Source organism: Ictalurus punctatus, chromosome 8 (genome assembly GCF_001660625.3).
Source record: "Ictalurus punctatus breed USDA103 chromosome 8, Coco_2.0, whole genome shotgun sequence".
Taxonomy (NCBI): Eukaryota; Metazoa; Chordata; class Actinopteri; order Siluriformes; family Ictaluridae; genus Ictalurus; species Ictalurus punctatus.
Window position 1 is genome coordinate 19,335,846 of NC_030423.2, and position 13,057 is coordinate 19,348,902.

Sequence of the window (13,057 nt, forward strand, 5' to 3'; positions counted from 1 at the left end):
AATTGAATACATGTACTCTTACTTAATTACATTTCCAGGGAAATATTTTCATTTCTTTTTTACTAATTACATTTTTATTTAGAAAATAACAAATCTCAAAGATCTCTTTTTCTCTCATCAGGTCAGTGACTGTATGCTATATTTCAATCTAATAGGCTCAGTTTAGAATTAAATCAAGTTCATTAACATAGAAACAAACTAGAATCTTCATTAGCTATGACCTTCTCATGCTACACAATGTAGTGAGCACTACAGCTATCGATGGATGCTTGTAGATGGTTAAGCCACTGCACTGCGGTGTGGAACTTGAGCGCTCCTGGTCCTACCTCAGTAAAATGTTTCGATATGCTGGAGTAAACAAGCAATCGAAAAAGAATGAGCCATCTCCTTTGAATTTCTTGAAGACATAAACTCCATCTATCTTGAAAAAAGCATGTTGAGGTAAGTTCTGATAATTTGCTAACCTTAACTGGATATATTTAACTAAGTTAGCATGTTTGATTGCTAATACCAGCTTAGAAGAGCACTGATTCCATTCGTTAACATAAATTAGCTAGGTAGCAAGTCGAATTCTAGCTAATGGTAAATAGTAAAATGAGTGATGTTGCTTTAAAAGAAAAATGATCTTCTTAGCATTTTAGATAAATAATAAATGTTACTATTGACATGAAAAAATGACTAAATTTATTTCATCAGTTTAAAACATCCATCCATTTTCTGTATCGCTTGTCCTACACAGGGTCACAGGGAGCTTGGAGCCTATACCACAGGGTGCCAACCCATCTCAGACACAAACACACAACCATTAACACACTAGGGGCAATTTAGAGATGCTTAACAGCCTACAACACATGCCTTTGGATTTGGGGGGGAAACCCCTGAAGCATGGAGAAAACACACAAAAAGTTGCAGGCAGGAATTGAACAGCCAACCCTGGAGGTGCGAGACAAACATGCGAACCACTAAGCCACCATGCCCGGAGTTAAAAATGTTTACTTTAATGATTAATTTTTAAATAATTGAGTCCATTAAAAAGTAGCAACTTTTTGAGTAAATATATTTTTGGCTCCATACTTTGTCTGCCTCTGGATTTAACATTGCTGTGGATGGAAGTGGGAGCATACAGCATACCTTAAACCCAGTTGGTCCTATTTATTATTCAGATTTTTATTGGTCCAATTTTATTGTTCACAACATGGTCCCATGCCATACTTAAGAAAAACTTTCTATATTTTGATCGTTTCCTGATACTCTATAAAGCCTCCCCTCTCCTGAATAATCCCACCGATCCTGTCAGGAGAGGATTCCCCCAGTGTCTTGAGAAAGTTCTTGCCCACTCTTGCAATGACAATGTGTGATTCAGCAAGAGTCTCTCGGTTCTTGTTTTGGTGGTTTACCTGCTGTTCCAAATGATCTGACAAATTTCTCTCATAAATTGATTAATTGATTTTCTTTTGACTTTTAATGAGTGACCTTTTGCCATACCAAATGTGGTAAACCTTTGTCAAGTGTTCTGGACACACCTCAGAATCTCACCAGCGCTGGTTTTTATAACACTTTCATCCAGGTGTGCAACCTATTGATATTTTGCAACAATGTGCTGCTATTGGTGGGCGCAACTAATTTATATGTCGACAGAGCTTATGTTGTTGTTATGTGTAGAATAAACAATTTGTTGGTGTGCTCTTATAGGAAAATAATCAATGACAATTATTATTCTGTAACAGCACATTCCTATACCACAGCAATCTTCCAATGATTGCAACGATTTATTTTTAAAGTAGTTACATTTAATGAAACGTCCACAAAACAAGTTCATTTCTGTTATCACATTATAGCAGCTATAAAGCAACCATTCCTTCACCAGCCTCTCTCTTTCATCTCTCTTGAAGTTAATAAGACAATAAATGCAGACTTATGTATCTGAAAACTTTAAGTTACAGCTTTACCTCTGACACTGGAGACTCCTTCCAAAAATGTTTTAGTGATGTAGCAATATGCCCAGGTGTGCAAATGGTTGATCAGATTTAACTTAAGCTCCGCCCTTGTTGACTCTCAGGCGCAAAGGATTTTGTCACTCAGGCTGTGCGTGTTGCCAGATGTTAGTGGAAAAACCCTCAGAAAGCACTCAGTGTAAGGCTGGTAGACACTGTAGGTGTTAAATTAACACTGATGCTGTTACTGTGAACTTGATGACCACTGCAGCGGGAAGCGGAGAGTCTTTGTTAACCTGTGTTAGTGAACATAGGGAGTGTGTTATCCCTCGAGGATGGCCTAATCCTGTATTAAAACCTTTCCCATAGTGCACAGCTAAAGAAATAGAGGGAGAGAGAGAGAGAGAGAGAGAGAGAGAGAGAGAGAGAGAGAGAGAGAGAGAGAGAGAGAGAGAGAGTCATAGTGATAGAGAGACAGACTGGTGTAAAGATAGAAATAAAGTGTTAGATGCTCAGAGATAGAGATATGTAGATATATCAAAAGAGGGAGAGATATAAGGGAGAAATGGAGGAGGGTTTCTGTAGATTTTGAATCCTGCTCATACCTTATTTTATCCTTCTCCATTGGAGTTGTGTCGAGTGGTTGATAATCCTTTTCTCATCCTCTCCAGCCGTGGTTAATCTCTCATGCACTGCAGTCGGTTCACCAGAAACCCTGTGGAATATCACAGACTGGCATCGGATTTGAAATCACAGCTGAACACAACAGACACACGGCACAGAGTTACTTTATTAGAGTGACTGTTAATACAGTAGCATGTGGAGAAGCCAGAAGCTGAAGCATATGTCATTGATGAGTGATATGTAGCACACTGTATGCGGTTCAGAAGTCATTCAGGCCACAAAAGAAGTCTGGGAATTTGCATCCAAGCTCATAATAAGATTAAAATCAAGGTTTGGATATAGACCTGACTGTGGTTTTAATAATAAAAGGTACTTTTAGAATATTTTCTCCCACACCTAACCCACTGTGACTCAAAAACATTTACACACCTGCACTTTACAAAGCTGCATCAGACTCTTTTTATTTATGGAACTAGTTTTGCTCCTACTATTGCTGCTACACTATACAATAGTTTACAGTTCACAGACCATGTTCTGTGTATTTATTGTCCTGAATGTTTATTGTCATGTGTATTTATTGTTCTGTGCTCATCTCACACGATTGTGTATTTACACTTTTTGTAGTCTTGCATTCTGTTCTGTGTTGCACCATGGTCCTGGAGAAACGACATTTCCTTCCAATGTATACAAGCTACTGTATATAGAGGAATGACAATAAAAAACCAACTTGACTTGACTTTTCCTCAGCTAGCTAATGCATTAACAATGCATTGGCCTAAATATCACACTACCCAGCTAACATACTGTATAACGGTCTCAAAACCATCTGTAATGTATAGACAAATATACAAAATAGCATTTCCACAATGTACTAAAATGTGATATAATTGCTTTTCAGTGTTTTTGTTTGTTTGTTTGTTTGTTTATTCATCATACAATGTTCCCAGTTCCCAAAACACCACCATCATGTTGGGACCTTTAAGAAACATTGCATAAAACCAACCAGACTTTTTCAAAATAGCCAGATAACTTATATATTATATTATAAGAAACCAAAATGTTCCCAAACCATAACTTTCTGAAAATGGTCTGCTAACCTAACATGTAAAACTAAGCATCACTTGGCTTCTAGTAGCATCTTTCTAGAATCTTAGCATTTCTAATAATCCCCAGATAAGGATGGGTTCCCTTTTGAGTCTGGTGCCTCTCAAGGTTTCTTCCTCATATTGTCTCATGGAGTTCTTCCTTTCCTCTGACTTGCCCATTGGGGATACATTTATAAATGTAACACTTATATCTGGAAATTATACATTTCTGTAAAGCTGCTTTACGACGATATCCATTGTTAAAAGTGCTATACAAATAAAATTTAATTTAAACTCCAACTCATCAATGATAAGATCAACAAAGTCACCAACAAATAATTAGACTTGTTAGAACTGTCTAGTTGTCACGAACCGGAGTTGGCACAGAAACAGAAGTGGGTGTGTAGTAAAGGGTAGTTCCAAAGATGTAGTCATAAAACAAGCAAGGGTCAGGTGATCGGACAAACAAAGCACAAGGGGACAGGCAGAAAGCATAGTTGTAAATGGGAAAAGAGGTCGAGATAACAAAGATAGCAAACGAATGTGAAAGGCTTGGAAACGCAGAGAACAAGTCTACTGAACGTATACTTTGCAATGAACATTTGGCGGATGACTCTCTAAATACTAGTGGAGAGAGTGTGTGTGTGATTAGTGACAGGTGTGGGACATTAGAACTCCGGGGATAGTGAGCACATGCGTACATGGGAGGTGAGTGTTGCATCTTGGGAAACTGAGTCCTGGCCGGGTTGAGAGGATATGACAGAAACCATCCCCTGGTTGTCCATCAATCTCCAGAGGAACCGGGGGGGTCTCAGAGGGCACTTCTGTGCCTAAGGTCCGTTGATAACTGGTTTAAGACGTGATACGTGGAAGGAGGGGGCGATGCGGCTGTGTCGTGGTAGTTCTAGATGGTAAGTAACCTCATTGATTCGCTTGAGGATCTTGAATGGTCCAGTGTATCTTGGAGTTAGCTTCTTACAACTATGTGGTTGCTTTAAGTCCTTGGTGGACAACCATACTCTATCGCCGGGTTGGTAATTTGGATGTTTACTGCGGTGGCGATCAGCCTTGCGTTTGTACGTGTATGTGGTCTGTCTCAGACGTTGGTGCGTGTTGGCCCATACTTGTTCACTACGTAGAAACCACTGGTCAATGGCAGGTGATTCTGTGGGGGTCGCATTCGATGGGAATAGTGGGGGTTGCTATCCAAGTACGCATTGGAATGAGGTGAGATTAGTCGCAGAATGTTGGAGAGAATTTTGGGCATACTCGGCCCATGGCAGAAACTTGCTCCAACCTTCGGGGTTAGAGGCACAGAAAGTTTGGAGGAATCGGCCTAATTCCTGATTTACTCGTTCAACTTGGCCATTGGCTTGTGGGTGATCACCTGAGGTGAGATTCACTGTAACTCCCATCTTCTCCATAAAGCTGGACCACACTCTGGATGTGAATAGAGGACCCCTGTCACAGACAATCTCCTCTGGAATGCCGAAATATCTGAACACGTGTTGGAAAAGGAGTTCAGCTGTCGAAAAGGTGGTGGGCAGGGCGGGTAATGGGATGAAGCGTACTGATTTAGAGAATCGGTCCACTGTGACAAGAACAGTTGTGTTTCCCTGGGATCTTGGTAAGTCCATTGCAAAGTCGACAGATATGTGTGACCATTGGCGCTCCGGTACAGGAAGGGGCTTGAGCTTTCCAGCGGGGAGCGTCCGAGGTACCTCTGTGCACATGATGAACAGGATGCCACCACTCTGTGTATATCTCGCTCCATGTTGGACCACCAGTATTTTTCCCATAGGAGATGGTATGTGCGCTGTCCCAAAATTGCAATAAAATAAAATGTATTTGATCATGCGATGTCACCATACAGTCAAGTTGCTGTGCTCTAATCTTCTAGATAGCAAGCTATGCTAATTCAAGCCAGTAGTATGTTGTACGTGTAATAGAGTTGTTATGGTTACAATGTGTATTGCTTAGGCTACTTTTTCAATATTAGCATTTCAAAAGGTGTTCTGGGTTTTTCTCTGAAAGTAAAAAAACACACCAATAGTTAGACTAGCTTGCTACTGTGCCTGAGGAGGAGGAAGAGATGGAGATGATGGCGGCGGAAGGGAGTTTGTTGCGACAGCAGCCAGTCTGAAAATCATCTGAGAGCAAGATGGTGAGCCTGAGGGTGTACTCTTTCAGCTATGTGAAATGAGGGAATCACTGCAGCATCAGAGAATGCCACCAGCTTCACCTGAGTCCCCAAATGGAGCTTCCTACTCCAACGATTCAATGCCATGAGATGACACCAGCAGAGCGACAGTCACTGAGAGCACATGCACCAACAGTGTCAGTTCTGGTGCCAAGACAGCCAACGATACTGTGCTCAGAACCTGTGATGCCAGCATGCCACGAGAGGGAAGACACTGAAAACTACCTTTGTCGATTCGAGCATTTGGCATGAAATTGGAATTGGCCAGAGGAGGAGTGGGCTTGTCGACTCGTGCCGTTGCTTACCGGGAAGGCACTAGAAGTGTACATTGGCATGCATGAGGAGCGTTCAGTGGTTTATGAGGATCTAAGTGAAGCATTGCTGGGAAAACTTTTCAACAGAGACTTATCTACAGTGTTTCTGGCAGACCTCTACAAAACTGGGAGAAACACCCACAGAGACCTTTCATTGGTCGAAGGGACTGTGTGCTTGTTGGATAAGGCCACAACAGCACACCTAGGAGGAAATTGGTGAGCTGATTATCCTAGAGCAGTTGTTGCATGTGCTGCTATATGACGTGCGTACATAGGTAAAGGAGCATGAGCCTACAGATGGACTGACAGCGGCCAGACTAGCAATGCAATACGCTAGTGCACGCCAAGGGGGACAGCCACACCAATAATCAACAATGATAAGAGGTACTTCAAAGACTGAGCAGGACAAAGAAGGCACTGTATTAAATGTTTCTATGAAAAGTTTGATTTGCTTTTACTGTCAACAACAGGGCCATAAAGCTGCTAATTGCCAGGTGCGTAAGCCTAAACTTTCAAGCTACTGCTATGTGCCAAGTGTGGGCAACAAAGCAGACAGTACTGCACTCTTTACGCACTGTGATTGATTATGGGAAGACCATATCTGTACAGTGTGTTCATGGTGACAAAGTTAAGTACCCTACAGCTGATGTTACACTGAATGTCAATGAACAAATGTATTTGATGTGTGTTGGGGTACTTGACAGACTTTCTGCTGACATGGTTCTTGAATGGGATATACCATTGTTGAATGACTTGTTAACCCTGGGTGATAAACCCACAAAGACATTAATTGTATCATGTCCAGTGCTCCCACGAGCTCAAGTCTGGTTTACAGCCAATCCAGAGCTGTAACAAACCTAGAAAAACATGTCGAATGACAAAGTATTTGGGTAGACAGACAACCAAGGTATTAACAGATGGTCTGGAGGGCAGAGATTGGAAAATCCCAGGCAATATTGTTACAGGAGGCCCATGTTACCTTAAAGCCGTTGTTTTCCCAAGTAGGGGAAAGCAAAATACAAACTCTTGGGACTGAAACGTATGTTTTGCAGAATGATATTTTGTATGTGATGTCTGATGGCGTTACACGTCTTATCCCTAAATGTTGTAGGTCTCTTGTATTACACCTTGCACACACTATACCATGGTCAGGACATCTTGCACACCAGAAAATATACCAAAGACCCAGTTCCCATTTCTTCTGGCCTTCCATGTATACTGACATACTCACACACTGTGCCACATGCTCTGTTTGTCAGAAAACCAGTGCTGTTCGCAGGTCTGCCATAGTGCCTCTGTATCCATTGCTGTTGTTCTCCACTCCATTCAGAAGAATCGCAATGGACACAGTTGGACCTCTGAAGAGGAGCAGTGCCGGTCACAGGTACATCTTGTGACATCTACATTCCCCCTAAGATCAATTATAACTGCCAAGGTAATCAGTGATCTTGTACAAATATTTTCCAGAGAATTACAGAAAACGTGGAGGCACACTTGACCTTAAATATGAAAAAATGGGAAAAACAAGAGACGCAATATCTGGGATTCTTGCTGGGCAACGGCAAGGTTCAACCACAGGTGGACAAGGTGGAGGCTGTACGAAATTGTCCAAGAACTTAGACAAAGAAAGAGGTATGTGCCTTCCTTGGACTGGTCGGATGGTACCGAAGGTTTGTACCAGAGTTCTCTAGTGTTGCAGTACCCCTGACCAACTTCAAGTTCAAGTTCACTTCATTGTCATTTCAACCATATACAGCTGGTACAGTACACAGTGAAATGAAACAACGCTCCTCCAGGGCCATGGTGCTACATAAAAAACACACTGACCACATGAGACGACACAGAACTAAAAAAAATCTACACATTTTTACATAAAATATATGTGCAAACGTTTGCTAACAATACAGGATAGTACAATACTACTAAAACAGGACAATAAGCACAGTAAGTGACAGTGTAGCGCCGACCAGTACACTTTTTTAGTGTCCGATATAACAGGTAGTGCAAAAGGTAGGTGCCAAAGTGTAACAATATAATTTAAAAATGGTATAGATGTAAACACAACATGCTATGACTTAGTATTCAGCGTATTAGTTTATACCAAACATGGACATAGCAGTTATTGCGGTAGCAGCCAGGTAAAGTGTGTAATAGTGACAAGAAATTTAATATCATATTTTTATAAATACATTAACAGCAAAAATGCAATAGAGTCAATGCAGAAATGTGCAAATATTGCAATGGGAGTGGGATGATGTTCAGTTCAGTGTGTGTGTGTGTGTGTGTGTGTGTGTGTGTGTGTGTGTGTGTGTGTGCATGTTTGTCAGTCCAGTCTCTGAGTATTGAGGAGTCTGATGGCTTGGGGGAAGAAGCTGTTACGCAGTCTGGCCGTGAGGGCCCAAATGCTTCGGTACCTTTTTCTGGACAGCAGGAGAGTGAAGAGTGTGTTTAAGGGGTCTGTAGGGTTATCTACAATGCTGGTGGCTTTGCGGATGCAGTGTCTGGTGTAAATGTCTATGATGGAGGGAAGAGATACCCCAACGATCTTCTCAGCTGTCCTCACTATCTGCTGCAGTGTCTTGCGATCCGACAAGGTGCAATTTCTGAACCAGACAGTGATGCAACTGCTCAGGATCTCTCAATAGTTCCTCTGTAGAATGTTGTGAGGATGAGAGGTGGGGGATGGGCTTTTTCCGGCCTTCACAGAAAGTAGAGATGCTGCTGGGGTTTTTGGCTATGGAGCTGGTGTTGAGGTACCAGGTGAGGTTCTCTGTTAGGTGAACACCAAGACATTTGGTGCTCTTGACAATCTCCATGGAGGAGCCAATGATGTTCAGCGGAGAGTGGTCACTCCGTGCTCTTCTGAAGTCAACAACCATCTCTTTTGTTTTGTTCACATTCTGAGACAGGTTGTTGGCTCTGCACCAGTCCGTTAACCTCTGCACCTTGTCTCTGTATGCTGACTTGTTGTTCTTGCTGATGAGACCCACCATGGTCGTGTCATCGGCAATCCTGATGATGTGATTGGAGCCGTGCATTGTTGCACAGTCGTAAGTCAGCAGAGTGAACAGCAATGGACTGAGCACACAGCCCTGAGGGGCCCCCGTGATCATTGTGGTGGCTCTGGAGATGCTGTTCCCAATTCAGACTAACTGAGGTCTCCCTGTCAGGAAGTCCAGGATCCAGTTGCAGATGGAGGTGTTCTGGCCCAGTAGGTTCAGCTTTCCAATCAGGTGCTGAGGAATGATTGTGTTGAATGCTGAACTGAAGTCTATGAACAGCATTTCAACGTATCTTCACTTGGTTCGAAACCCAGTGCCCTGGACAGAGGAAGCTGAGTGGGCATTTCAACAGCTGAAGGAGAGCTTATGTAACAGTCCCGTGCTTTGAAGTCCTGATTTCTCCCAGAGATTTGTAGTTCAAGTTCATGCTTCTGCCAATGGACTGGGAGCTGTTCTGGCACAAGGAGAGAGGGGCCAGGAACACCCAATCCTTTACCTAAGCCGTAAGCTGCTACCCCGAGAAACTCGATACTCCACTGTTGAGAAAGGGGGACTTGCCATCAAGTGGGCATTGGAAAGTCTCAGATATTACTTGCTGGGAAGAGAGTTCGATCTCAAAACAGACCATCATGCACTGACCTGGATAAACTCAATGAAGGATAGAAATGCAAGGAAAACAAGATGGTACTTGTCACTGCAGCCTTACCACTTTAAGTTCAAACACTGATCTGGGAAAGAGAACCTGACTGCTGATTACCTATTCAGATTGCCGAGTTCGTCAATCTAGGAGAGGAGGGAGGTAATGTGACAGAGAGCTCTGTCACAATCGTGGCAGTACTACATTTACACGCATATATGATCCACTATCCACCCGTGTTCCAGGTTTCCCTACCCTTCATTATATGTTATATTTTATGATACTAAAGATTATATGTTATTATTTATATTGTTATTTATGAAAAGTTATTGTTTTAATACTTACCTCTAGAAGAACGTGGAGGAGTCCATGTGGGTGGAGCTTCTGGGTTAAAAGCCAGGCCTGTTAGTTTGTTCAGGATGGGTTGTAGTTTGGAGTTTGTGTTTGCAGTGTGAGTATTTTGTGTGTGTTTACCTTTCTGTGAAGGATTTACCAGCCAAGTTCTGCGCTGTATATATTTTTGTATAGTTTTCCTCCATTTTCCCCATCTCCCCTATTTTGTCTATTATTTCTGGTCTTCACATGGATGTACATATTTTTGTGTACTTTTGGTGGATTGTAAATAGACTGTAAGTGCTATTGCGGCCTTGCCATCAATTTTCTTGTGCGGGACCGTTCTTTCATCACGCCTCGTCACAGTAGAACACTCATTAAGCTAAGTGTAGCTACTATTGAAGAAGGTTATTTTGTTTTATTTTATTCTAATCTAACTTTGCATTGTCTCAGCTAGTCACATTCAGAATTCCTCTCAAATAAGCAAAGTGGGGAGACGATACAGAATCAGCAATAAAGATAATAAATAATTAAACAAATAAACAAATAAATAAAAGAAACACTAAATGAGGACATTTTTATTATTCCAGAGCCCTAGATAGTGACCTCTACAGTCTAATGAACAGGGCAGCCATGTGCAGATATACTGTAGCTATATACTGTGTGAAGTGACCTAGGCAAACCCGAACACAATAACTTTAATAAATCCTTTTACAAACATTCAAGAGAAGCACGTACAACACCCATCTTAAATTGTCTCCAAGACCAAAATTGACTGATACATTTTTTGTCCTTAATTTAATGTTTTTCCCCCAATGTCACCTAGACAAAATATTACTGTAAAAAAGATTACTAATTAAATTAACCATCTCGAAGCAAAATTAGACTAATTAGTGACCGTGAGACATTCACACTCTTAGATAATAGCTTAATTTAATTAAATACAACATTTCCCCACTCAGAGAAAATATCATATTAATTAGCTGCTTGAAAGGACACTGAACCTCTGTCCTAAATTAGCTTTGATTTCGACTCACTCATGCTCGAAATTCTCAGCGATTCACTGAGACACCTTCGCAGCTGATCATCCATTACACACTCCCGCTTTGACTCTGACTCACAATCTGTGAGTCAACTTCATGAACTGCTTTATATAAAAAGCATTCTCGTTTAGTGGCGAGAACCAATAGGTTAACAGGGTGTGCTTATAATGTCATATTATTCATTTCATTTTCCATCCAAATATCTATTGTTTGAATTTGCACATTTGATTATTAGTCAGAAATATTTCATATAAAATTGTGCACAAGGTAGTCTATCCAAAAAATATATCTTTACTATTTTCTATTATATCTATATATCTATTATGTCTATTTTCACTTGCCTAGATATTTTTTTTGCAGTAATAAGGCAAACCTAAAGCTGAAATATGTGTACTGTATGACAGTTACACACAGCTCAAGGTTAGAAATGGGACAAAAAATGCTGAGAGGCACTTTTAAACGCTGCTAAAGTATGTTTCATGTATAAATTTCGTCTGATAAAATCATAGGTGAAATCACTATTTATGTTGTCCATATTGCATTAACAGCAAACAAACAAACAAACAAATACATGAAAGCACCACTGATTTGACAGATCATATTACAGCCTCACGGTCCCCGGTTCTCTCATGATTTCAGGTTACTGTCTGTGAGGAGTTTTACATGTTCTCCCTCTGTATGTTTGGCTTTTCTTCAGGTTCTCCAGTTTCTTCTAACCTCCCAAAATCATGCAGGTAGGTTGACTTTTGACTCTACATTTCCTCTACGTTCTGTATGTATTTCCTCCTCATGCCCACTTTTCCAGGGATAGGCTCTGGATCAAGCGTGACCTTGAACAGGATAAGGTGTTTGCTGAGGATGTATAACTGAATGAATATTGTGTATTAGATCAAATTGTCAGCCAGTGACACTCGACTTAATACTCCTCATTTTTCTTGCGATATCACTGTCTGAGTAGTTCATAGTTAGGTCTCAGGTTTCAATACCAATCTTCTGATATTAACTCCTCTCTCATTATTAACGTTATTAATAGACATGGATCACTGATTACTGAAAATGAGTTTAACCCTTTGAACCGGGTTAGAGGTCAAGGAGTATGACCTAAGCTGACCTTTTCATTTTGTAAACTTTAAAATGTCAAACCATACATCAGAGCAGGGCTTAAAGAGCGATGATGCCGGTTTGATATTACATCTGTAAGACTGATGTCCTCTTTAATGACAGTTAGGAAGAATATGAATATTTTGAGTGATATGGCTCAAGTGACCACCTACAATGTATACATAAGATAAAAGCATTCTAAGGCACAAATTTAGCAATTTTGGTGATATTATGATGATTATCTGATTTTATATATATATATATATATATATATATATATATATATATATATATATATATATATATATATAATAAAGAATTAGAAGCATGAAATATCCAAGCAGTCTGTGACAGTAAATATTGATGTAAGAGAGCGGGATTATTTAAACGCTCCTGTCATGTTCGAACAAAGACGTTGAGTCAGAAGCAGCTAATGGCCGGGTGTATAGACCAATGCTGAGGGACAAACACACACACACACACACACACACACACACACACACACACACACACACACACACACACACACACACACACACACACACGTACTCCTGGAGGACATACGCTGATTGTTTCTGCATGGCTGAGCAGTATGACCTGCGGTTGTGGGCCAAAGACGCCCCGCTCGCTGCTCTCTGCTCCCTCACTTGGGAATACTAACCTGGTTCCCAGGGGCTCAAGGCTCGACCGGAGGCCCTCTTAGGAAAGGAGCGCACCTTCCACACAATAACACAGCTTCATCTGTCATTCACACAAACTGCTAAAACGGCAGCAGGGCTCGGTG

The 13,057-nt window shown here is 41.1% G+C and overlaps 1 long non-coding RNA gene across 2 annotated transcripts in view; it reads right to left on the reverse strand.

The window, feature by feature from the left end:
• Positions 1 to 1,823: 1,823 nt before the first annotated feature.
• LOC108268487 (uncharacterized) overlaps positions 1,824 to 13,057 on the reverse strand; it is a 72,213-nt gene continuing 60,979 nt past the window's right edge. For both annotated transcript variants that reach the window (XR_008396861.1, XR_001813320.3), the window contains exons 3-4: positions 2,540 to 2,649; positions 1,824 to 2,230 (exon numbers count right to left, since the gene is read on the reverse strand). This is a non-coding gene — a long non-coding RNA (uncharacterized LOC108268487). The remainder of the gene's footprint in view (positions 2,231 to 2,539; positions 2,650 to 13,057) is intronic.